The sequence below is a fragment of the Squalius cephalus genome (genome assembly GCF_949319135.1).
Source record: "Squalius cephalus genome assembly, chromosome: 9".
NCBI lineage: Eukaryota > Metazoa > Chordata > Actinopteri > Cypriniformes > Leuciscidae > Squalius > Squalius cephalus.
This window is the reverse complement of record NC_137130.1, coordinates 14,830,561-14,854,465: the sequence shown is the minus strand read 5'-3', so window position 1 is coordinate 14,854,465 and position 23,905 is coordinate 14,830,561. Positions and strand designations below refer to the sequence as shown.

The following is a 23,905-nucleotide window of genomic DNA, read 5'->3' as shown; positions in this document are numbered from 1 at the left end:
ACATTTAAATGCAATATTATTCACAATCAGGATTGACCTAACACACATGTAGGCCTACTGCGGCCGCCTATAGCCGCCACCTTTGGGAGGGAGGTAACTTATCATTCCAACTAGTGTTGTCAAAAGTATGTAGGCTACCAAGTCAGTACTGAAATTTTAAAAATGTGACGGCCTCTAGCATTTTGAGCGCTCAAAAATGTATTACTATTATCAAAGATGGTGAGGTCCATTAAACTGAAAAGTCTAATCATTTTTGACATGACAGAGTCCAATTGAGCCGCAAGTTCAAAATCTTCTTTTTACGGACCTAAGCTTTGATGTCAACAGGCCCTAGCTAGACGCATTTAACCGTTGCACTCGCCTCTTACGTCCTTCGCAGCGTCTCGCGCATGACAGTCATTTGAGTTGCGGAAAGACCACAAAACTGACGGGAACCGCTCCGGCGGAGAACAGTGACTGGATCAAGAACTTTCAGATGATACACAGCGCATAACTCCGTCGCTGTAAGTTACCCAAAGCAAAACCACACACAAAACACCTTAACAGAGCGGCTCTTTCACACTGTGTGACGTGACAGACAACTAACTGTCCAGTGCGGACACATGCGGTTCCGTTCACAGGCGAATTTTCCGAGAATGCGATTGTGAGTCCTGGAAATTTACGGGTGTGAAGTGAATTCGGTTTATGGAATGCGGTTCTCTCCCTTAAATAACGGTGCTGTATGTGAGCGTAACCGTATTACAAATCGTTAAAATGGGTAGCATGATAGCATATCAGTCTGAATCGGTTCGCAATTCACTGTATCATTCTGGCAAGCACACTCATGTGCAGCATGTTGTCGAGCGGCTTCTCTTCTCAATAGATGAGACGAAATGAGTTACTTTATGACTCAAAGAACAAAAATAATGGAATAATGTAAACCAAACCTGCAAAATCAATGTTCTCAATGCTCGAGTTCATGTGTAGAGCCTGGTGATAGCCTACTTCGAGCAAAGTTTCATGTTGTGTCGAGCCGCCTTGTGGTTTAAAAATAGTGATTTTGATGCTATCATAGTCTGCCCCTTGCACTCCCATTCAAAAGGCAATTTGACCGAAAACGAATGGTCAATCTTAAAAGTGGTGTTTCCATCCTAATTATGCTTCAGCTTTTAAACGAAAGTTTGCCTCGGGTAGATTCACAAAAAGACCATAGGTTGCATTTTGGTGAGAGACGCTTTAACAGAACACCCGACCCGATATCCGACAGAAACACAAATTTTAGTCCGTATGGCTACCCGACCCGATATTTGTGGGTCCTGATAATGCCAAATGTCCTATGTTACCAGTAAAAAGTGGCCTACATTATTTTAAATGTATCTAGTCAGTGACAGAGTGCAGACTTTTTATTCTGGTGTCACCATTGTCCTGTGCATTGCGTTACCCTACCAGCACCAAGTCCAAGCCTATTCATTTACACCCATAATGTAATATCAAATTTTGCATTTTAATTAACAGTACATTTTTTGTTAACCTTTTACCATATGTCTTGGAGTACCTCAATAATATCTTGAGTTCAGTATCGTGATATTGAATCGTGACATAAGGGTATCGTTACACCCCTAAAATATATAGGCCTATATATTTTATACCAGTATTGTACCAGATATCCTTGAGGGCAGTGATGGGTCAAAAGCTGTGACATGTTCGAATACTCTCTAAACATAGTCTTTTGTTGTGTTTTGTGTTTAGATTTTCCCTGTGAAAACATTATCGGCCATCTCGCCTGTACCGTTGACTCGTGGGGAACGACAGTGGTCAAAGGTGTGGTTAACGGCTTAGCTCGTCGTCCCAAGCGCTCGGTCACACACTCTTCAAAGTGGCATCGCCTGAAGGGCACTGATAACACACATCCTGTGCTCTTATTGGCTGATGTCCAGAGAGCTGGCAATCTCACACGGAAGAATCTGTACATTAGAGGAAAGGTAGGTTAGGCTGGAATGTGAAGGGGTTTTAAGGTATTAGAGGGAAAGCCAGGATGGCATGCATTTTTCCGGCCTGTTGTGGATGACCTTTCCCTCTGCCCGGTGCTTTTGTGAAGGATCAGCATTTTTGGTTCATGTGAATCCCCTCTAGCTTTGAAGGGGAGGGGCACAGCAGGGGGACGCTAAAGAGCTCTGAATTTGTGTGTGCGCGCATATGTGTGTTTCAGTATGTTTCAAGTGTGGTGTGCATTTGGACCATTTAAGATCTAATGTAATCCATGATGGTGGTTGGAAGAGGAAATATGTAATCATATTTGTGAGATAGCTTTGGCACGTGAAGGGAAGGCTTGAATCGTGGGTTTCTGCACCCCCAGCAGAGTTCACACTTAAGCAGTGTAGGGTTTGGACCAGCGCCATGCCTGCAGGGTTGGTACGGCTGGCCTCTCCCCAGCCCTCTTTTCCTTTCTTTTTCTCAGTCTTTCTTGCTCCACCAGAGGAATGTCCAACTCACTGTAGGAAGGAGTGCAGAAAGAGACAATGCCGAGAGATCTGGTTAATAAAGCTCGACTTCTTCATTCACACATCATGCAATAAATACTACAGTGTTGTATTCCAAGCTACATTTCTAATTGAAAGTAGTTATGCTACACTCAAGAGACATGCTTTTTAAACTATATTGATGCTATTTAAGTTGGCAGTGTACCTTTAAATCTAGCCTATACTATGTGATACTATTTAATTTTACAATCAGAGCAGTATTTGTCTGTTTTAGGATTTTTTTTTATATATATATATATATTACAAATGTACACTGCCATTCCAAAGTTTGGGGTCAGTATGACTTGTTTTAAAGAAATTAATACTTTTATTCACATGGATGCATTAAATTGATCAAAAGTGACAGTAGAGACTTTTGCATTTTTGCAATGTTTTTTTAAATAAATGCTGTTCTTTTGAACTTTCTATTAATCAAAGATTAATATTTAGAAAAAAATGATGTTGAATCACTGTTTCTGCAGCACAAATATTAAGCAGTACAGCCATTTTCAACTGTGATAAAAATAAATGTTTCTCAAGCTCCATTTTTTTTTAAGGATCATGCGACACTGAAGACTGCTGAAAATTCTGCTTTGCTATTACAGGAATAAATAAGAACTTAAAATATATTAAAATAGAAAACTGTTTTAATTTGCACTAATATTTTACAAATAATTTTTACTGTATTTTTTGATCAAATAAATGCAGCCTTGGTGAACATAAGAGACTCCTTTTCAAAAACATTAATCTTACAGACTCTAAACTTTTGATCGGTAGTGTAGATGCACTAATAATAATTGCAATAGAAAAACTGATAATTGATTATGACTAATACAAATAAAAAAACATCAAACTAATTTTTTTACGCAAGTCAAAAATATATTGACAAACAGTACTATTAACTATTTACTAGTTTCAAAATTGCTGCAAAGAGACTTTTGTGCAGGGAAAACAGCAGTTTTGTCTGAATGAACCAAATCAGTCAAAGGCATTCAATGCTATGACAGAGTGAGAAAGAGGATAATAAGAGATTGATTAATTGTTGCTTTAGAATATTTGACTGTATTAAAAAAAGCTGTAATTTTTCACATTGCAATGCTACTGGATGTATAATGTAGCTTTGTTACTGTAAATTGTACATTATTTTGAAAACGGCTAAAATTGTAGTGCTACTAGGAATTCACTTACTCCCTAACTCTGAAAAAGTATAGACTGCCGTTTTTTTGCCAATAGACTAATGCAAAAATGTTAAAAAATATTATTTTCTCTTTTTCAAAGTTTTATTGATTGTTTCAAAAATATTCTGTCTGGAACTTGTAAAATATTTAACCGTTTTGACTTGTTTACACATTTCTGGATTTATTTTCTCTTTGAGGAAACTAGAGCATAGATTTTATTGATCAAGCAAAATGAAAACAAACTTTGGTAGCAAAAGTAAATTCAAGTCAGCAGTCAGTGAAGTGTTCCTGAGTGCCTGGTAAAGACTGTAGCTGGCATAGGCATGGCTCAGCAGCACAGATGAGGTGGGATATGGAGCTGGATCTAGCTCAGGATCTAGTGAACCTCATTATGGGTGTCCTACAGTAACAGTCTAAGTGGAGCGACAGCGATTTCCACTCAAAGCTTTCTGTAATCACACTTTAACACTTCCCTTTTAGAATTTTAAATCCTGAGATTTTGAGAGTACTGAGGAGGTAGATCGCTTTTAGCTTTATATGGAAGTAGCAGTATTTTATAATCGACACAAAATACATAGTCCGTGTCAGATCTTGATTTTTGGACTCTGGTAACTCTAGCTGCTGGGTTTTGAACCAACTGAGCCTTATTTATGGAGGCTGCTGGATTCTAAATACATATTGTTTAGAATAATTTAAGTCTAGTGGGTTTAGGGTAGAGCTGCCTGATTAATCATTAAAAGATCATGATCTCGATTCAAACAGTCACACGATCTCATTCCTAAATGACAACGATTTGGCTGTCCTTTAAACTTAGCCAAAATCACAGAAGTAACGTCTCGGTTACGTATGTAACCCTCGTTCCCTGAGTAGGGAACGGAGACATTACTTCGGTGACGACGAATGGGGTTTCGCTTAGAAAGCCTATCACCTTCGAGCATATAAAACGAGCCAATGGCAATGAAATGCCATGGGTCTGCGGAATTTGCATAGCGTAACTCCGCCCCACCTCGTGGGTATATAAGGAAGTACGCCGGCAACATGCAGATATGTTTCTTCGCTGAGGAGCCGAAACTGAACTCAGGCGTTCCCAGTGGAACAGCGGAAGTGGCAGGGAGACGCAACCTCTCCGTTCCCTACTCAGGGAACGAGGGTAACATATGTAACCGAGACGTTCCCTTTCGTGGTCACTCCGAGTTACGTCGGTGACGACGAATGGGGTCCCCAGTCTAATCACGCCACCTCGGCTGTCTTCCAGTGCCCTGGTAAGTCTGAGCCCCCTGTCGTGAGACTAGCACGGACGAAGGAGTCCTACTTAACACAGGAATACCAAGGTACACTGGGAAGCATATATCAGTAGAAATATGCAATTATGCCCAACCCGAAGGGGGGGACTTGGAATACACATATGACCTCGAGGGGCTGCATATGGAGAATCACTGGGGTGTCCAGCCGCAGGTGGAATATTTCAACCCCAGGGGTGGCAAGGTGGCTTGCCAAGGGAAAGACACATGCTCAGAGAGGCTTACAGTGGAAATACACAGTGGGGGTCGCCCAGAGGGGGAACCATGCACATGGAGGCACCTAGCCAAGCGGAAGTGATGGTAGCCACCACCGCTGGTGGTAGGGTACTCAAACCTGCCTCGTCCCGTCCAGGAGCCACACGTGGAGGTTCCAAAGATCGGGACGAGGGTGCCATAGGGTGCCCCGTCCCTGAGAAAGCAGGTCCTTCCTCAGAGGAATTGGCCCGGGAGGTGCTGTCGCGAGGAGTACTAGTTCTGGGAACCAGGGCCGGTTGTGCCAATACGGGGCAACCAAAATGACCTGCTCCTCGTCCTCCCTGATCTTGTGCAAGGTCTGCGCAAGAAGGCTCACTGGGGGAAACGCATACTTGCGTAGGCACCGCGGCCAGCTGTGCGCCAGTGCATCCATGCCGAGCGTGCCCTCGGTCAGGGAATAGAACAGGTTGCAATGGGACGAGTCGTGGGAGGCAAACAGATCTACCTGTGCATCCCCGAACTGATCCCAAATCAGCTGAAATGACTGGGGATGGAGTCTCCATTCTCCAGGGAGAGGCCGAAGCTGAGACAGCTCGTCGGCCGCAAGGTTCAGGTCTCCCGGGATATAAATGGCTCGAAGCGACCTCCGATGCTTCTGGCTCCATATGAGGAGGTGGCGAGCGAGTTGCGACATACGGCGGGAACGTAGACCACCTTGATGGTTGATGTACACTACTGTCGCGGTATTGTCTGATCGGACTAGTACGTGCTGACCCTTGAGCAACGCACGGAAGCGGTGCAGGGCAAGACGTACAGCCAGCAACGAGGCAATTGACATGCCAAAGGCACTGGGGTCCTGTCCAGGAGCCCGCAGCAGCATGTCCATTGCACATGGCGCCCTAGCACGTGGTGGAGGCATCTGTTGATACAACAACATGCCGAGAAACTCGTTCTAAGGGCACTCCGGCCTGTAGAAAACTGAGGTTTGACCACGGGATGAAGGTCTGACGGGACTCGATCACGAAGCCAAAGTTGAAGCGGTCTCATATGAAGCAATCCGAGCGGCGTTACTGCGGATGCGGACGCCATATGCCCCAGGAGCCTCTGAAATGGTTTCAGTGGAACCGCACTCTTGCCCTCGAATTGACGAAGGAAAGTCAGCAGTGACTGCGTGCGCTCGCTCGTAAGCTGCGCGCACATGGCGACCGAGTCGATCTCCATACAGAGAAAAGAGATCCTCTGCACGGGGCAGAGTTTGCTCTTCTCCCAGTTGACCCGAAGGCCCAGACGAGCTAGGTGCCGGAGCACTAAGTCCCTGTGTTCGCAAACCTGGTCTCGAGAGTGAGCCAGGATCAGCCAGTCGTCGAGATAATTCAGGATGCGACCCCGTGTTCCCGGAGGGGAACAAGGGCTGCCTCGACGACTTTCGTGAAGACATGAGGAGACAGGGCTAGCCCGAATGGGAGAACCGCGTACTGGTATGCCCGCCCCTCGAAAGTAACCCAAAGAAACGGTCTGTGTCAAGGTAAAATGGAGACATGGAAGTAGGCGTCCTTCAGGTCGATCGCTGCAAACCAATCCTGCGGCCGCACACACTGTAGGATGCGTTTGGCCATAATCATCTTGAACGGCAGCCTGTGAAGGGAGCGGTTCAAGACGCGCAGGTCGAGGATTGGCCGTAACCCACCGGATTTCTTCGGTACAATGAAGTAGGGGCTGTAGAAGCCGAACTTCATTTCGGCTGGAGGGACAGTCTCGATCACACCCTTCGCCAGTAGGGTGGCGACCTCCGCTCTCATGGCAGGGGCATTGACACCGACCATAGTGAAGCGGACTCCCCTGAAGCGGGGAGGAGACCGCGCGAACTGAATCACGTAGCCGAGCCTGATGGTTCTCGCGACCCAGCGGGACAGTCTGGGAAGCTCTAGCCAGGCTCCCAGAAACTGCGCCAGCGGGGTCATTCGAACCACAGATGTACCATCGGTGGTGCAGCGAGGCGGAATGACCGGCCCAGGCGAGGGTGGCATAGCGGTGGCATAATAGTCATTAGCCGCGTCCTGCCAGAGGAGGCCAGGGGAGGACCAGCGTCCCACGGGGGCGTGCTCTGGCAGGGGTCTGGCGACAGAGGGGGATGAGAGGAGCGTGGCCTGTGGGCAGCGCATGTTGTCATCTGAGAACTCTGTGACAGAGGGGGACGATAGTGGCGGGACCCGTGGGGCGGCGCACAATCGTCCGAGAACTCTGTGTGCTCAGGGTTGGAGGAACCAGTTCTTTCTTTGACCACATTAGGGTACTGCTCGTCGTTGGACGACCAGCGGGGAGTGGAGAACAAAAGATTCTCCCCCGGCCCTCCACCGGGGGAAGGAGTGGCCCTGCTACCATCTCCTGAGAAAAACTGGTTGCCAACCCTGAGCAGCCCGTCTCAGGGGCGCCGCTTAGCCTGGCATTTAGCGGGGCGTGGGGCCGGAGAGGGCTGTGGCGCCTTCCTGCGGCTTCCCCATGACGCGGCCCGGGTGGAGGCTGCTGCTGGGGCCGTGCGGGAGGGGCGGGAACCACAGGAGGGTGCCCTCGGCGGCGAGCAGGCTGAGGATTCTGTGCCGACGGCTGGGTGGAGGCAGCAGCGGGCCGTCGGGGCAGAATGTGCTTTATCGCCTCAGTCTGCTTCTGAGCGGTCGAGAACTGTTGGGCAAAGTCCTCGACCGCACCGCCGAAGAGGCCGGCCTGGGATATGGGGGTGTCGAGCAGACGAGTCCGCTCGGCCTCCCGCATATCAGCCAGGTTCAGCCAGAGAGTATCTAGCGTACTAGTAAGCCCGTAACAGACAGCGATCATAATAAAAACCTTTACAGACAATAGCAAACATCCTGAGGTCGCAATTACTTGAAATTTAAATATTAAACACAGTTTATTCCAAAGATACTTACAAGTGCAACAGCAAGAAGGTCAGCATCCGTTTTGCAGGCTTCTGTTTCTCTCAGTTCTCCCCATTTTGAAAAAGCCGGTCCGATATATTTACTCGAGTCTGACTTCTTGCTCGGTCAGTCTCCCGTTTCCTCTTTCGTTGGTCCTCCGACAAAGATTTCCTAGCTTTCTGCTTCTTTTTTTACAGCCTCAGCCATAACTCAATCTATCGTTGCCCTTTGCTTATACATAGCCAGTGCATGAATGGGGGCGTGTACGTGTGCAGTGCCGTCAAGCAATTCGTTACATCGCGAGACCTGATATCACGCGATACTTCCTGACGGCGAGGCCGCCGACCCACCGGCCCAAAGTTGCAAGTGAGTTTTTTCCGCTCTCGGGCACCAGGGGGGTGCGAAACCACCACCATTCAACCCGAAATAAGTAATATAACCATTCCACTGACTCCGAAGCTGTTCAGTTAAGGTTAAAAAGTTACCTAGTGTCCCTTTAACCTTTAAAAGAAACAGTACATATATGTACATTTTAATGCTTTTTGACCCTCAAAAAGGTACATATATGTAGGCTACCTTGAGGTCCAATAATAAGCCCTATGGGGTACGTTAGTGTAGATTGTACCTTGGGGGACAGAAATGGACTCCTACTGTACCCCTATTTCTGACAGTGTAAGCAAAACCCCATTTGTCGTCACCGACGTAACTCGGAGTGACCACGAAAGGGAACATTCAAATCTCTCCAGAGAAAGCAGTTATGTATAGGTATTAAACGGCTTCACAAACAGTCTTTTCAACCACACAGTATCATTATTTCTGTGTTACAAATATTCTAAATATCACAGAAGTACTGGGATAAAAGGGTTAGAATAGTAACTCGGCGCTTCAAATACGCCACTAGGTGTTGACAAGTGACTTAAAAATGTATGCCATTGAATCATTCATTCAATAAATTTGTTCAAAAACATTGATACATTCAGTAATAAAACAAATATTTATGAATGAGTCATTGAATCAGTCATTCAAACCGAATTTTTTTTTTTTTTTTATTATTCATTCAAATTAAATGTTACATTTTAAATAGACTGCAGCAATTAACATTTTGTCATAAACTCTTTTAAGTTACATGTTACAAGTTATTTTGTTTAGTGGTCTCTTGTCTGTTCAGAATCGTGGGAGAATCATTATCATTATAGTGTTGAACCTTTATTATAGTATTATGTCAAATGTTGCAGAATATGCAGACCTGGTAACTTTCAGGTCCAGCTTGTCACTCCAGTACATATTTGTACACTAAGTGTTAGAGATAGAACTAATGGATAGTTAATGGAGCTTTGTCTATATTTACTGTTGTTTGGTAAATTTTCACAGGGGAAATCATGTAATTACTATAGGAATCCAGGCGATTGGGAATTGACCCTTCGCAAGGAGTTTGATTGACAGGCGATCTGACCAATCATAATCCGTCATCCGCCATTTTTGTCCGACAAAGCAGTCAGGAGAGTTAGTAGATTAACGTTGGAGGATTTGAACTTGAAAAAAGGTGTGTACAGACTTCTTTCTGCAGTTAAAACATCCTTCTTATTTTCTTTCATGTTTATTTGATGCTATAAATTAACTGGAAGGAAGAGATGATCGGTTCACGAGCAGGCTCCACAGCGATCTGTCAGAAACATAAAACGGTATTTATAGGGTACTATATGGTTATCCGGACCACACGTGACCACAACCGCTCTTGGTTGGTCGTAACCCCAGTGACGGGTAGGTTTAGGGGCGGGGTTGGGGTAGGTCATCACATGTGGCCCGGATAACCGTATACCAACCGTACCATTTATAGTTTAAATTTCTTTAAAAAATGACCAAATTTAAAAGTTGAGACTTTTTCATATCAAAAGTAACCTGGTCTGTCCTATCTATCAGCGCGTTGTCAGTGTCCTCTTTGCTCCGCAATGTATTTTTCACTGCTTGAGAACATGGTGTGTGGCATGAGAGCGACATGGCTTGTCGGACATAGCAACAGTAACTAAAGGGAGCGGGTTTTTGCGAATGGTCAATTGCACATGAGTGCGAAAGATTCACCCACTCAGCCCTTTTCTCATATCTCATTAATTTCCAGTAATGTTCGGATTCGTGTCTCTAAATCTTTACTCTTCACCATCATCGAAGCTATAATCACTTCATGTAAAGCCTTCTCTGCTGAAAGATGAAAATCAGATAAACTTGTTGAGCTCAAAGCAAATGAGCAGCTGAAAGGAAGACATGACTCACCACAGATGTTTGTGTACGACTGCATTTATAATCCTTAACAGGTGAGTTTGAAATCGACTCTGTAACAGTTTATGTAAAATTGGATGTATGGAATAAAATTCTGAATAAAATGTATTGAATAAAAGATAAATGCAGCTTAGCAAGGTCAAAACACAAACTCGTGCTACACATTCAACAACATTAAGAATAAGTCAAATGTGTTTAATTTTCAAATTTCCTTTTTTTTTCATTTTCATTCAATTACCTTTTTAAAACCTTTACAGTTGTTGCTCTCAAAACCAAAAAACTACAATAGTGCACAAAGCATATCTTGTACACCCACCCCCTGTAACCATGGCAATGATCACAGTTTTCCTTATTCAAGTCTGTGTCATCACAATTTGACAAGTACATGTCTGTCATTGTTCCTTGACATATTCATGGGAATTTTAAACCCTGTGATTACATTTTTTCCAAACTGTACATGAGCAGGAGAGATATAGTCGATAAATCTTACTTATAATTTTCAGATGGCCATTTTGATAATTTCTTTCCCTGAATAGCTCTGACAGGCTGAATGACAGAGAAATGAAAGGCAAGAAATGCGAGGGCAGTAGTAACCATGTAGGTTTAATTTGAACATTTGTCAAACCCTGTGTGTAATAACTCACTTGTATCACACTAAAGCAGATATTTGCTTGAAACTTAAAGAGTTTCGAGAAGCCAGCCAGGTTACCCAGTTATATTTTTCTGTTGATATGAAAAATCGTGTACATTTAGCAATATAGTTAGCGGGTGAATTATGTATATGATATATTACGATGTTATGATGCCTTTCTCCACTGACATTCTAAGTTGTTCAAAGCGTTTCTAAGGATACTGATTTTTAGAAGGCAGCTTTCTGACTCTGAGATGATAAACGGTAACATGGTTTGTGTAACATTACCAACACATTAGCTGTTTGATAACACAGTCTAGCAAAAGGCTAATCATATTAATTACCGTTATGTGTGCGACATTGTAGAGAGCGGTACATAAAATGCATTACCATTCTGATACATAGAGTAGCCTGTATAGTTCACTCTTCCACTTCTTAATCAGTATGTGGTTCAAACATAAATGGCTGAATTAAACCAGTATTTCCTCTTGCCATTGTATAGCGTTTACTACAGTAAAGTTGACCAAGTGGATTTCTGTGTGGAGGCAGGGGTAATCTGCATATGCATTGAATTTGCATATTCATGGTTCAGCACATATTGTATAGGCAGTGGGACAGTACCATTCAATGCACAATAACTAAAACATAACATCACAGATGTCATAACTTATTAAAATATGTACTTACATTATTGTTATTATTTGATATCTTTCTATTTTACATGATATTTGTGTAGTATATTTAATCTTGTGCTTTGTCAACTTTAAGATTCTTTTAAATATGCCAATTAAAAAGTACAACAGGCTTTCTATTTAAAACTTTAATAAATGATGCCAAATAAAACAACACATGTTTACTTTCACAAGTCACGTATTTGCGAGCTTTCAGCGGAAGATCTCTTGAGAGAGAACAAGCTTACAGGCCTCCGTACGTCATTTCTCTCACGTCTGCACTTAATACATCCTCTCAATATCAGGAACACATCCGGGTACTTTCATGTGTTCTCTGCACTTGCATTCTTGAGTATTGGAACCGGACTTTGACTGTTTTTGATGACAAAGTTCAAGATCGCTTAAGACCGCATATTGAGAAATGGCCATTGATTTAATGTATATTGAAACCTTGCAGAATCCTTGTATTTTTCCATTATTAAAACTAAATAAAATTTACATTCACCCTTAAAATGTGATTAATGCATTACTGTGATTTATATTTGATCTCATGTAAACAGAATACTGAGATTAACATGATTGTTCATAATTAGAGTAACCAATACTGCAAAACATGTTGAGTTTTTATCACACAAGGCATTTACCATTATTACAGTCATTTAGATAGTACTAGGATAAATAACTTGGCTTTTTGGCTTTTACCAAAATCTTATAATATATATATATATATATATATATTATATATATATATATTATAATTTATATATATATATATATATATATATATATATATATATATATATATATATATATAATTTATATATATATAAAATAATTTTTTGGCAGTACAGTTTTTAACTGTGATTAGAAAACCTTGACTTTCCTCCTTAGCAACATTGACATTGCATGTAGTTACATCATGTTTGGCAGAGGCGTAGCATGTTACATCTTGTTTAACAGAGTAGCATGTCAAGTTTATTTAGTTTTTCTCTTAGATTTTTGGAAAATAATCAGTATTCATACTTCAAAGTGGTTTCCTGAGGTTTTCATGCTTTCTCTGACCCTTAGAATTAAATAGCCTAGGTATTTTATCTGTTGTACTTTTAAACCCTCTATGTATATGCACTATGCTCATGCAACATACACTCACCTAAAGGATTATTAGGAACACCATACTAATACTGTGTTTGACCCCCTTTCGCCTTCAGAACTGCCTTAATTCTACGTGGCATTGATTCAACAAGGTGCTGAAAGCATTCTTTAGAAATGTTGGCCCATATTGATAGGATAGCATCTTGCAGTTGATGGAGATTTGTGGGATGCACATCCAGGGCACGAAGCTCCCGTTCCACCACATCCCAAAGATGCTCTATTGGGTTGAGATCTGGTGACTGTGGGGGCCATTTTAGTACAGTGAACTCATTGTCATGTTCAAGAAACCAATTTGAAATGATTTGAGCTTTGTGACATGGTGCATTATCCTGCTGCAAGTAGCCATCAGAGGATGGGTACATGGTGGTCATAAAGGGATGGACATGGTCAGAAACAATGCTCAGGTAGGCCGTGGCATTTAAACGATGCTCAATTGGCACTAAGGGGCCTAAAGTGTGCCAAGAAAACATCCCCCAGACCATTACACCACCACCACCAGCCTGCACAGTGGTAACAAGGCATGATGGATCCATGTTCTCATTCTGTTTACGCCAAATTCTGACTCTACCATCTGAATGTCTCAACAGAAATCGAGACTCATCAGACCAGGCAACATTTTTCCAGTCTTCAACTGTCCAATTTTGGTGAGCTCGTGCAAATTGTAGCCTCTTTTTCCTATTTGTAGTGGAGATGAGTGGTACCCGGTGGGGTCTTCTGCTGTTGTAGCCCATCCGCCTCAAGGTTGTGCGTGTTGTGGCTTCACAAATGCTTTGCTGCATACCTCGGTTGTAACGAGTGGTTATTTCAGTCAAAGTTGCTCCTCTATCAGCTTGAATCAATCGGCCCATTCTCCTCTGACCTCTAGCATCAACAAGGCATTTTCGCCCACAGGACTGCCGCATACTGGATGTTTTTCCCTTTTCACACCATTCTTTGTAAACCCTAGAAATGGTTGTGCGTGAAAATCCCAGTAACTGAGCAGATTGTGAAATACTCAGACCGGCCCATCTGGCACCAACAACCATGCCACGCTCAAAATTGCTTAAATCACCTTTCTTTCCAATTCTGACATTCAGTTTGGAGTTCAGGAGATTGTCTTGACCAGGACCACACCCCTAAATGCATTGAAGCAACTGCCATGTGATTGGTTGATTAGATAATTGCATTAATGAGAAATTGAACAGGTGTTCCTAATAATCCTTTAGGTGAGTGTAAATAACAACACTTAAGTTACTATACTACTTACTTTTTATTAGTTCACTAAAAGTTGCTAAACAGTTGGAGTGTAAATGTGTAAAATCATTTTGTGAGCTTAGTTGGTCTTTAATGGTCTTTTTGGACAGGGCATTAACTTTGAGTTCAGAAAGTTACAAGATGTTTTCACAGAAAAGGAAACTTTTATTTAAAAAGATATAGATCAAAACTAGACGTTTCATGATATGACTTTTCTGTTACCCACTATCGTTTATCGTTGGAAATTGTTTTAATGCCCCTGCTGTTTAGTAGCCTGTAAGCAATACAAGTAAGCTCAGTCTTTCCTCATCCTACTTAAACAAAGGAACAGGGGTGTGATTCAAAACAGAGGATGATGAAACGGGTTGATATATACCTACGACCCTGACTTCACCTCTCTCAGCACAATTATGATTATGCCACTGTGATTGGTCAGCATTTAAGTGTCATGGTTGTAAGAGACTAACAAATGCAGCAGAGGCAACAAGCCCTCTAATGGCGATTACGGAAAATAAATCTATTCACATTAAATGAATTTTATAAATGTAATTGATTTAATAGATATTTCTTTTTAATTGTTGTTCTTTAAAAAGTAATTACTTATGCTATTAATAAAAATTATAATTAAATCGCTGAGAAAAGCCTCAACTAAGATCATTAAAAGTTATTACAAAAAAGTTACACCCCCCCCCCCCCCATTTTGCAATGAAACATTTTGCATTTTTGACATATTAGATATATGAATAAGAGTGAATATTATATTTACCGGTAAATAAAATATTTTTAAATAAAACATTGTTAGTTTTAAATGGATTACTTCACAATTAGGCTACAATTAGACATTTTTTACCGTTCTTATTTATTTTTCTTTGTTCCCTTAAATCACTTTTAATTCTTTCATTTAATTACTTTAAATAAACAGATCAATAAAAAAACTAAAAAAAACTTTGGTCCCCACCCCTCATGTTCAATACATGGATGGCCTTGCATTGAGTAGACATTACCAAAAGTGAAGTCAATATATTGTTTTGTTTATTTCCTTGTCATTACTGGCCAACAGTCCATAGCAATTTATTTTACAATCCAGTTTGTCAACCTGATGTCGATTTAGCCCAGAGGAAAGAAAAATCAAAAATGAGATTTAATATGTCAAATGTTTCTCCTAGACAAAAATGTGGTCACTTTTACATCAAATTGAGACTTTTGCTTGAGTCTCTTGCTTCTCACACTTGTCTCATGAGACAAACTCTAACACAAAAAAGTATTAGAAGAGATCTCAACAACATCACAAACTGTGCTCAGATTTTTCTCCTAAACTAAAGAATCCGGGGGTCTCATATTTGACTCCTAAGTTTCAGAAGATATCTCAACAACATCCATCATCTCCATTTTAGGAGAAACATCTGAATCTGAATATGAGAATCACAACTAAATCTCCTGAGCTTAGCAAAAGCAACCACTAAGCAATACATTTTTCCTCTGGGAGCGGCCGTTCACACATGATGTGTTTGTTGTCGCCCTATTTTTTTTTTTTTTTCATCGTTGGTCTATGTATACACTTTTTAATTATTATATTTTTTTAAACAAAATTAATTTTAAATTAACACGCCTGTTTTAACCTACAAACCTCTTGGAGTGAGAAACTACTAAACTATTTTGTCTGTTCAGTCAGAGCAGACTGGTCAGAGCAAGACTGTGCAAGTGAGACGCAGTGGGGATTCTGGGTGACACAGATATGACAGCATGCAGGAATCCCCAAGCCTTGCAGAGAGACACACTATGCTTCCCTCTCTGCAACTCTGTTAGTGACATCATCTCTTCCATGTGCGCATACAGAGCGGGGAGGGATGAGGGACGATTGTCAGGTGTCAGAAATATGTCACACCATTCAGGACAACAACTGCACAACTGGTAAAACACAGCGCTAGCAGCAACACCAATGTTAAGGATTTGTTTGGCAGGGAACATTTAAGCGCACTTAAAGTCGCTATAAAGTCAGATCAAATTGTTGTTTGGATTCATAAGTGTAAATAGTTAACAGTGGGATGCACTTATGTGTTAAATTTTTAAGCTGCCATAGCCTAAAGTATATAGCTGCAAGACCTGTGTGCATATAGTGTGTGTGTGCGCGCATATGTGTGTTTGGTGTTGTGACCATCTGTGTGTGTGTGTGTGTGTGTATGTATAGATGGAAAACACCTTCTGGGTATCAGGAGGCAGAGCTTTAAGGTATGATATGTTAATAAAATGTGTCAAAATGTCTGATTCCCATTCTCTCTTTATAAACAAACTTGCAGCATGAACTGAGCTAATTAGCGCGCCCATCTGCTCACTAGAGCAAACTTAGTGATACATACCAGAGAAACTGTAAAAAGACAAGCTCAGTTTTTCCCCGGCAGATGACAAGTGTTATAAATTGCAGTTTGTTTTCTCCGTCTGCTCTCTTTTCCTCCGTTTTTCCACCTCTGACATTATTCATTCAATTATTTCCTTGCCATTGCCTTGTCTCGTTTGCTGTACATGTATCATTGTTGTGCCATTGTGTACGCACAAGCAATGCCTATAAATGGCTTTAATTCAATGATCTGAATCTGTCTAGCTTTTCCTAATCATCCAGGTCTCCGATTTCCCTCAGAGGTGGGCGTTCGCTAAACGGGTCTGCCAATTTCCTCCGTTTTTTGAGGCGCTCGTGGTTTGTGGGGAGAAGACGGGAGGATGGGGGAATATGAAGACGGAGATCGGTATTCCCCGAACAGCATTATGCAAAGCTGTTAGCAACAATTAACTCATAGCACATCGATTGCGACGGGGCCGGGCCCCAGCCATTGTGCGAGCTAAGCACTGCGGTGGTGAGCTCGGAGCCGAGGGGGGAGCGATACAGAAAGATCCATCTGTTCTTTCTGCTCCCCTGCACTGATGGAAGACTACGCTAATCTGGTTACTTGTCAGGACAGGTTAGTGAAAGCAGGCGAATGGAGGAGGCTAGAGCTTAACTGGTTGTCAGCTGCTGGCTGCGCTGTGTCCTGTCTCCCAGACTCGATAGTGCTAGATTTGGCACGGGCCGCCTGTAGTCAGATCGGCCACAGACCAGCCAGTCTGTCACCAAAGAAATACCAGTGCTGATGGAGAGAACTGCTACTGTTTTCTGTCAACACGAACAGACTCGTTTAAGTACAAACACTATTTTTTTAGATGCATAAATGTATACATGCCAGACTCAGGAGATGTTTTTTTTCACAGATGCAAGTTGTTATTTTCAGAAAACATGATTATAATATGAGCCATAAAACTTCCAAAATTTGAAGAGTTAAACTAAAGTGTACTTAAGAACCCATTGTTAAATTATGTTTGTTTAAATCTTTCTGAAAGACATACATTATAGACAAATGGGAATATTAAAATTAAGAAATTTAAATTGGGCAAAGTAATGTAAAGACATTTAAAGCAGTAGTTATGCAATACAAACTTATGTTTATTCTTTTGTATAAAAGCTTTTGTATATTTATTTACTTGTTTTTCGATAGTTAACTACTTACTCAGCCGAATTCCTTGGCCTCATGAGATTTCAACACATTTTTATTTGCTATGAAAATATTATGAGGGAAATTAATGGGCATCTGACTAGCTTACTTGGACTCTTAATAGAGCTGTAAATTTTAATGGGCAAACATGGGGCTGGTCTGTACAATATGATGGAAGCTGTCAAACAGACAGCTGTAACATGTACCACAGGGTACATATGTGATTAGAAGCAAACCTCTCAACAGGCTCAACAATCAACCACATTTTCTGATATTTAAATATCCAGTAATACCATTGTCTTATTTCTATTGATTCTCTTTCTTAATAAACATTTTAAAGGTAATACAAATAAATTGATTACAAAGTATTATTTTTTTTTAAAGAATAAATTAGCTTGAATATTTTTCAGTGTTTATAATTAAGCAGATGGGGAAAATGTAATCAAGCAGCCATTTATAATTATTGCATTCATCCCTTAAGGTCATGAGTTATATCTGTTCTGTTAATTCTGAATAATGTAAAAAGTAAACAGATTTTTTTTTTTTTTTTTTGAGGAAGCAGCATCCTTGAAAATGCTTTCTTTTTAATAAATTATCCTATTAATTCGGCAATTTTCAGTGATTTATTTTAGTTTCTAAACACACATAAAACATGCTTTTAATAGCATTTTAGAAATAGTTGTTAAAAATAATAATAATAATAATAAACGCTAATAAATATGGCGTTCAGAAGATTCTTTATTATTGGGTTGCAGGAGCTTTTGGGTTTGTACAGATGGAGATCAAGCAAAAACAGGAACACTGTTGTGTCTACTTGTGCGGCATAATTTTTTAGAAAATATCGAAAGTTTTTAAGCTTCATTTTCACTGTCCTTCAAACTCACATTTCAAAATTATGGAGAAACCCCAAAACAGATGCATAAAAGACTACAAAACCAAAACTAAAGTGTTTGAAAGTCCCAGTGGGCATTGTTTTAAGAGGAAGTGAATAAAACCACCCAGGCACTGTCTAGGAAAGGTTGTCTTTTTAAACCTTCGTCTGAAACAAAGAGACTTATGGAAGAAGCCTCAAAGAGACCGATGATCACTTTGAAGTAGTAACAAAATTCAGTAGTATCAGAATTGTGAACCAGTCATCCATATTAAGTGCTCATGCAGGCCTGGTATGATGTTAGACAATTGCATTTAGAAATGATATTTGTACAGCTTTTTTATTCAAAGCAATAGGATGAATAGATCTGACTGTGATCTCAATGCCGAACTGTGGAATTTACCTCAGTACGTATAGTGCATATTAATGTATACAAATGAATGCTGTACCTGTAGTGACATACGTTGGTGGCATTTCAGGGACTGCACATCATCTGAATAAAGTAGCAGGAGACACTGGATGAATGACCCAAAATCACTGGTACATTTTACCACAAAGACTATTTATGAATATTTATGCAAACATCGCATTTCATTTTTAAGAAGGCATTTGTCACGTCACAATTACTTTTCGGCTTCATTGGAAATGAAAGAACAGATGACAAAACTGCAATCTAGCATTTGTATTCTAGTAAAATGACAAATAATTTGGCAGAGGAACGAATGTTCACACACACACACACACACACACACACACACACACACACACACACACACACACACACACACACAAACACACACAAACTCTGTTTCTCTCACTCTCTCATACACTCCATCTGCTGCTAATGCAGCCTCTTGTCTGAAGTGGGTGTGGCTGACGACTGAAGTCTCTGTGTCAGTCAGTCCCCTTGCCCCGCCTCCTTATGTGGTTTAGCTGTTAGGACCACCACAACATTTTTATTCAATTAAACAGTCCCCCCACCCCAAAAATTGTCCATACAACATCCTGTAAGCCATAAGATGTTGATTTTCTCTGTAAGCAATTTAGGCCTGTAATGATTTTGTGACTTGTTATGCTAATTATGATGGCCTTTTCAGTCTGTGAGAGCTAGTTTGTAGATTTATTAGTCGCTGACTGAGAGGGAACGAAAAGAAAAGTGTTAGCTGTAATTAATCCTGTTAACCAAGGATAATTGGGCAAAAAAATAGACACCGCCAATGGCTTTAGCTTTAAGGAGTGGCAGTTAACCCTGCTTCCTGTGTTTTATTTAACAGTTAATGTTTCCTCCATTTTCTGCTTCCTCTCAGGATCTCTGCAAATGTGCCAGCCCTGTTCCCTGAGTGTCAGGAGGCCTGCCTGAAAGGGCCACAGGGTTCTACTTGTTAATGGCATTGCCATCTCCCTTTGCAACATGCACAGACTGTTATCTATTGGTATGTGCAAATTTCTTTTGTGTGACTTCATACGGCCCTACCTGAACTCATCTGATATTACATTAAGTCATAAGTCTTGAGCTAATCTGGTCAATTTTACCCTCCTGAGGAACTATGAAATATGCATAGGTATTTGTATAGCATTTGTACATTTGCATAAATACCGAAATGTACATTATTAAAGTATTGAAATATAAAACCACTTTAGAGCCATACAAATGTATATGAATTGTTTTAATTAGTGGGTATTATTAAATGTTAAATAAATAATTTAAATGCTATGACATTTATTTATTCGATTTCGATTTATATCGATTTCGATTCACAAGCTTGCAATTTAATTGCAATCTTGATTTAATTTGGATATATCAGGTACATGACATGACTAATGCTGTAAACTGCTTAGGGAACCCTGTACATAACTATAATATGAAAGGTTAAACTGATTTTTATACCAACCTATAAATTGCACATTGAAATATAAACATTTAAACGGTGACTGTCATTAAATTTGCCTGTTCAAACATTTAAGTGCCCCTATTATGCTATTTTAAAGTTCCCTAATGTTGTTTTGTAGTCTCCTACAACAGGTTTACATGCATCAAAGGTCAAAACAAATTTTCATTTGCTCATAATAAGACACATTTGCACATCACCTCATTTTCAATGATTCTCAAACGACTCGTCAGATGAATCAATCTCTCTAAATCCCTCCTTTCCGCGAGATACTCTGCTCTGATTGGCTTACCACGTATAGCGCGCGCGTCGAAAACAAAAATGCCCATTGCCATAACAACGTCAGCTCTGCGTGTCCTGAGGCTTCCTTCACCGTAAACTAAACACAGTAACGAACAATGACGTCGATTTTAACATATCAATCCTAGCGTGAGTCCGATGATGAAACATTGGAAGAACTAGTTATTCAACCCGAGCCTCCATCACAAGGACAACTCGAGCAGGACGTTTCTCAGTGATACACTACTCAGTTTGAGGTACATTATGAGATGTTGCAACTGTAATTCCTCACCATCAGCATTAACAAGAGTATGTCCATCAACAAACCGATTATTTTACTTGTACTAATGCCGCGTTCCAGGCAACCTGTAACCCGTGTTTTTCCAACTCGTAACTGGGAGTACATCGATCTAGTACGAGTTCACGGGTGGGAAGTCACGGGTTTGACTGCCGTTCCAGTGCACTTTCACGGGTATAAGGTTGGAAAAACACGGGTTACAGGTTGCCTGGAATGCGGCATAATTTATTTAGTATTTTTGTAATATTGCAGTGAACACATGGAAACTGTGTCAATAACAGTCCATATATGCAATACATTAGCCAAGCTCTAGCGTGAATGACTGATGAAACATAAATGTTGGTAAAACAAATCTTGCTCCATGCTTAATCTTTCCTCAAAGTAGCGAGAACGACAGACAATCTGCATTAAGACACAGTTGTAGGTAATAGTGGCCCACAACTGATTAGCAGAAGTATTCCAGTAAGACAGTAAAAATGTGAGTTGACCAGTTAGTAGGGGACCTACACAATATAAAACTCAAAACTAAGTATTTTAAACACCATCTTTCAAGAGCAAGCCGTTTGCGAATCCTGCATTGAACTCCGAGATTTTAGAAGCAGTCGTTAGTAAAATAAAGGGAACACAGCAAAAGTTTAGGATTATACTGCTGTGATATCATGGTAAAGATGAATTTTAACCACTGCTTCTTCACGTGCTCATCCTTGGGCAGTGAAAAAAAACTGGCTTTACCTTCACATTGTAGAGCACAGCATCTTCTCGACATGATGCTATCCAGTATCCACAGGAATCAGCTGCAGTGTTTGAGGCTGTTCAAGTTTTCCCTGGTGTCTGCGCACGCAATAAGTGGGTGGGCAATATGCTAATGTTTCGTCTTGACGTCACAACGAAACGGCTAATGACTCATTTGAAAAATGATTTATTTCATTGACTTAGAGTCGACTCTTACTTTTGAAAGACAATAACTTTATATACGGTGCACTTTCAGATTTAAAACTTTGCAGGATGTTTTCATTCACTTAGAGCTGTTACACACTACATGAAAGATCATTTTCAAAAATCCATAATAAGGGCCCTTTAAATATTGAAGAACAAGTAGAAATGTAATATGTTATATAATTCATATATCTAGCAAAATGCTCATTTCTAGAGTTTTTGTTGTTGTTGTTGCTAACTGAGTTATATTATATATTTTCTGCTGTTGAAACACCGATTGAGTGATTACTTTAGACATGATACATTTCATGTATCTTTCAACATACCTTCTGATGTTTATTCATGTTTATTTCATGCTGTAACTAGTAGTAAAGAGGAAGAGATGATCGGTTCATGTCATGTGTACTGCATGCTTTGCTTGAACCAAGGCAGCTACTATAATTGACAGAATTTGAAATCTGAGGCTTTGTTTCATATCAAAAGTAACAAAGCTTATTGTGATTTATTGGATTGCAGGCGTGCTAAAAATAATTTTAGTTTTGTTCACACATCAACTGAAAACAACAGAGACTACACAGATTCTTGGGATTTAAGAATCGATAACGGTTCGATTAATATTCCTTTTTATAACAGTTTCATTCTGTTCTGTGTGATTTATGATGTCGTATTAAACACGTTTTGAAGGATTACACATTTAAAATGTTAAAATGAGTGAACATTTAGTCTCATAACATAAAAATGTCAATATAATAGTGTTTTGTAACTAAAATGATTGTAACTGTGCATTTTATATCAAGAAGTGTTTAGTTTTAGAATGTAGCACATATAGGGGCTCAAAAAAATCAATATAATTGTAAAATGTTACAATACAAATCTTTTTTTAAAAGGAAAATCAACAATTCATAGCTGTGCATATATACTTGCATTTTAGATGCTGTCAATATGCCTAATTTTTACATTTCAGCAATAACCAAACATACAAAAATGTATGTGTAAAACATGTTGTACCTATGTATGCTAATGAGTTCAGGGTGAACTATTAGAATGTCTACAGTTTTTGGATTGTAAATATTTCAACTCTTGCCACTAAATTATATTAGAGGAAGGAAAACTAACTTGTTTTTCCTTTAACACAACAATACAAAGACCCTTCTTCATAAACAAAACAGCATGATACAATGCTGAGTTTTGAGATAACAAGGCCTGAAATGGTCGGTGTCCCTTCCTACTCCTTTCTTATCTTGTCTTTTAAACCTTTGAGCAGCTCTAAGTAAATATGTAATTAATAGCAGACATTTCAGCATCAAGCATGGGAGCAGCTGCAATAACATCCTTTTCTAAAATTTTCCATACGCTGTCCCCTTTACAGCCAAGTTTACAGCATCCACAAAGACCTCTATGAAATTGTTTGTTCTTTTTTCTTAGCAGATGATTCAGAGAATTGCCAGGAAAAATACATTTTAAGAAACAATGTTTTCATGACCTCTGATATGTGCATCGTTTTTAAAGGACATCAAGGAGAGGCTGAATATGATGAGAAAGAAAATGTTGAGACACAGTATACTTAAGTTTCAATGTCAATAATACTAAATATACCTGAACAATAATTTAAGTAAGTAAAGACAGAAGAAATGTGACACTTTTGTTTTCTGCAAATGTTGGTGTTTTTAAAGGGCACAGGCAAAGGCATCTTGATGCATTCTGTCACCTGAGGTCACATTCACTTCCAAAGAGAGCAACCATAAGGTGACAGAGCTTTGTTAATTGCACAGAAAAATAAATAAATGGATGAACTAATTCCCCAATATGTATGTGAGTCCAACTTAATTAAAGAAACAAACTCAAATCAACCTTCAGCAAGAAAAAAAGAGAAGTGTGTACACCCAGCGTGAACTTGTCTCGCCCCTAAGCGTCCCACAGGAGGTAGTTTTAACGTCTTTAGTATGTTTATTGTCACTGTCACATATAGCATAGGAAGCAAGGACATCCACAAAGGAGAGGCCAAAAGAAGAGAGCACTTGACATTCCCCCCTCTGAAGTAAAAAAAAAACCTTAATTACACCATT

The 23,905-nt window shown here is 40.2% G+C and overlaps 1 long non-coding RNA gene across 3 annotated transcripts in view; it reads left to right on the top strand.

Moving 5' to 3' along the window:
- Window positions 1-401: 401 nt before the first annotated feature.
- LOC307164324 overlaps window positions 402-23,905 on the top strand; it is a 61,423-nt gene continuing 37,919 nt past the window's right edge. The window contains exons 1-2 of one of the 3 annotated variants that reach the window (XR_013822257.1): window positions 402-503; window positions 19,745-19,870. This is a non-coding gene — a long non-coding RNA (uncharacterized lncRNA). Of the gene's footprint in view, window positions 504-1,728; window positions 1,962-19,744; window positions 19,871-23,905 lie in introns of all 3 variants that reach the window. The other 2 variants (XR_013822258.1, XR_013822256.1) reach the window with 2 other exon arrangements.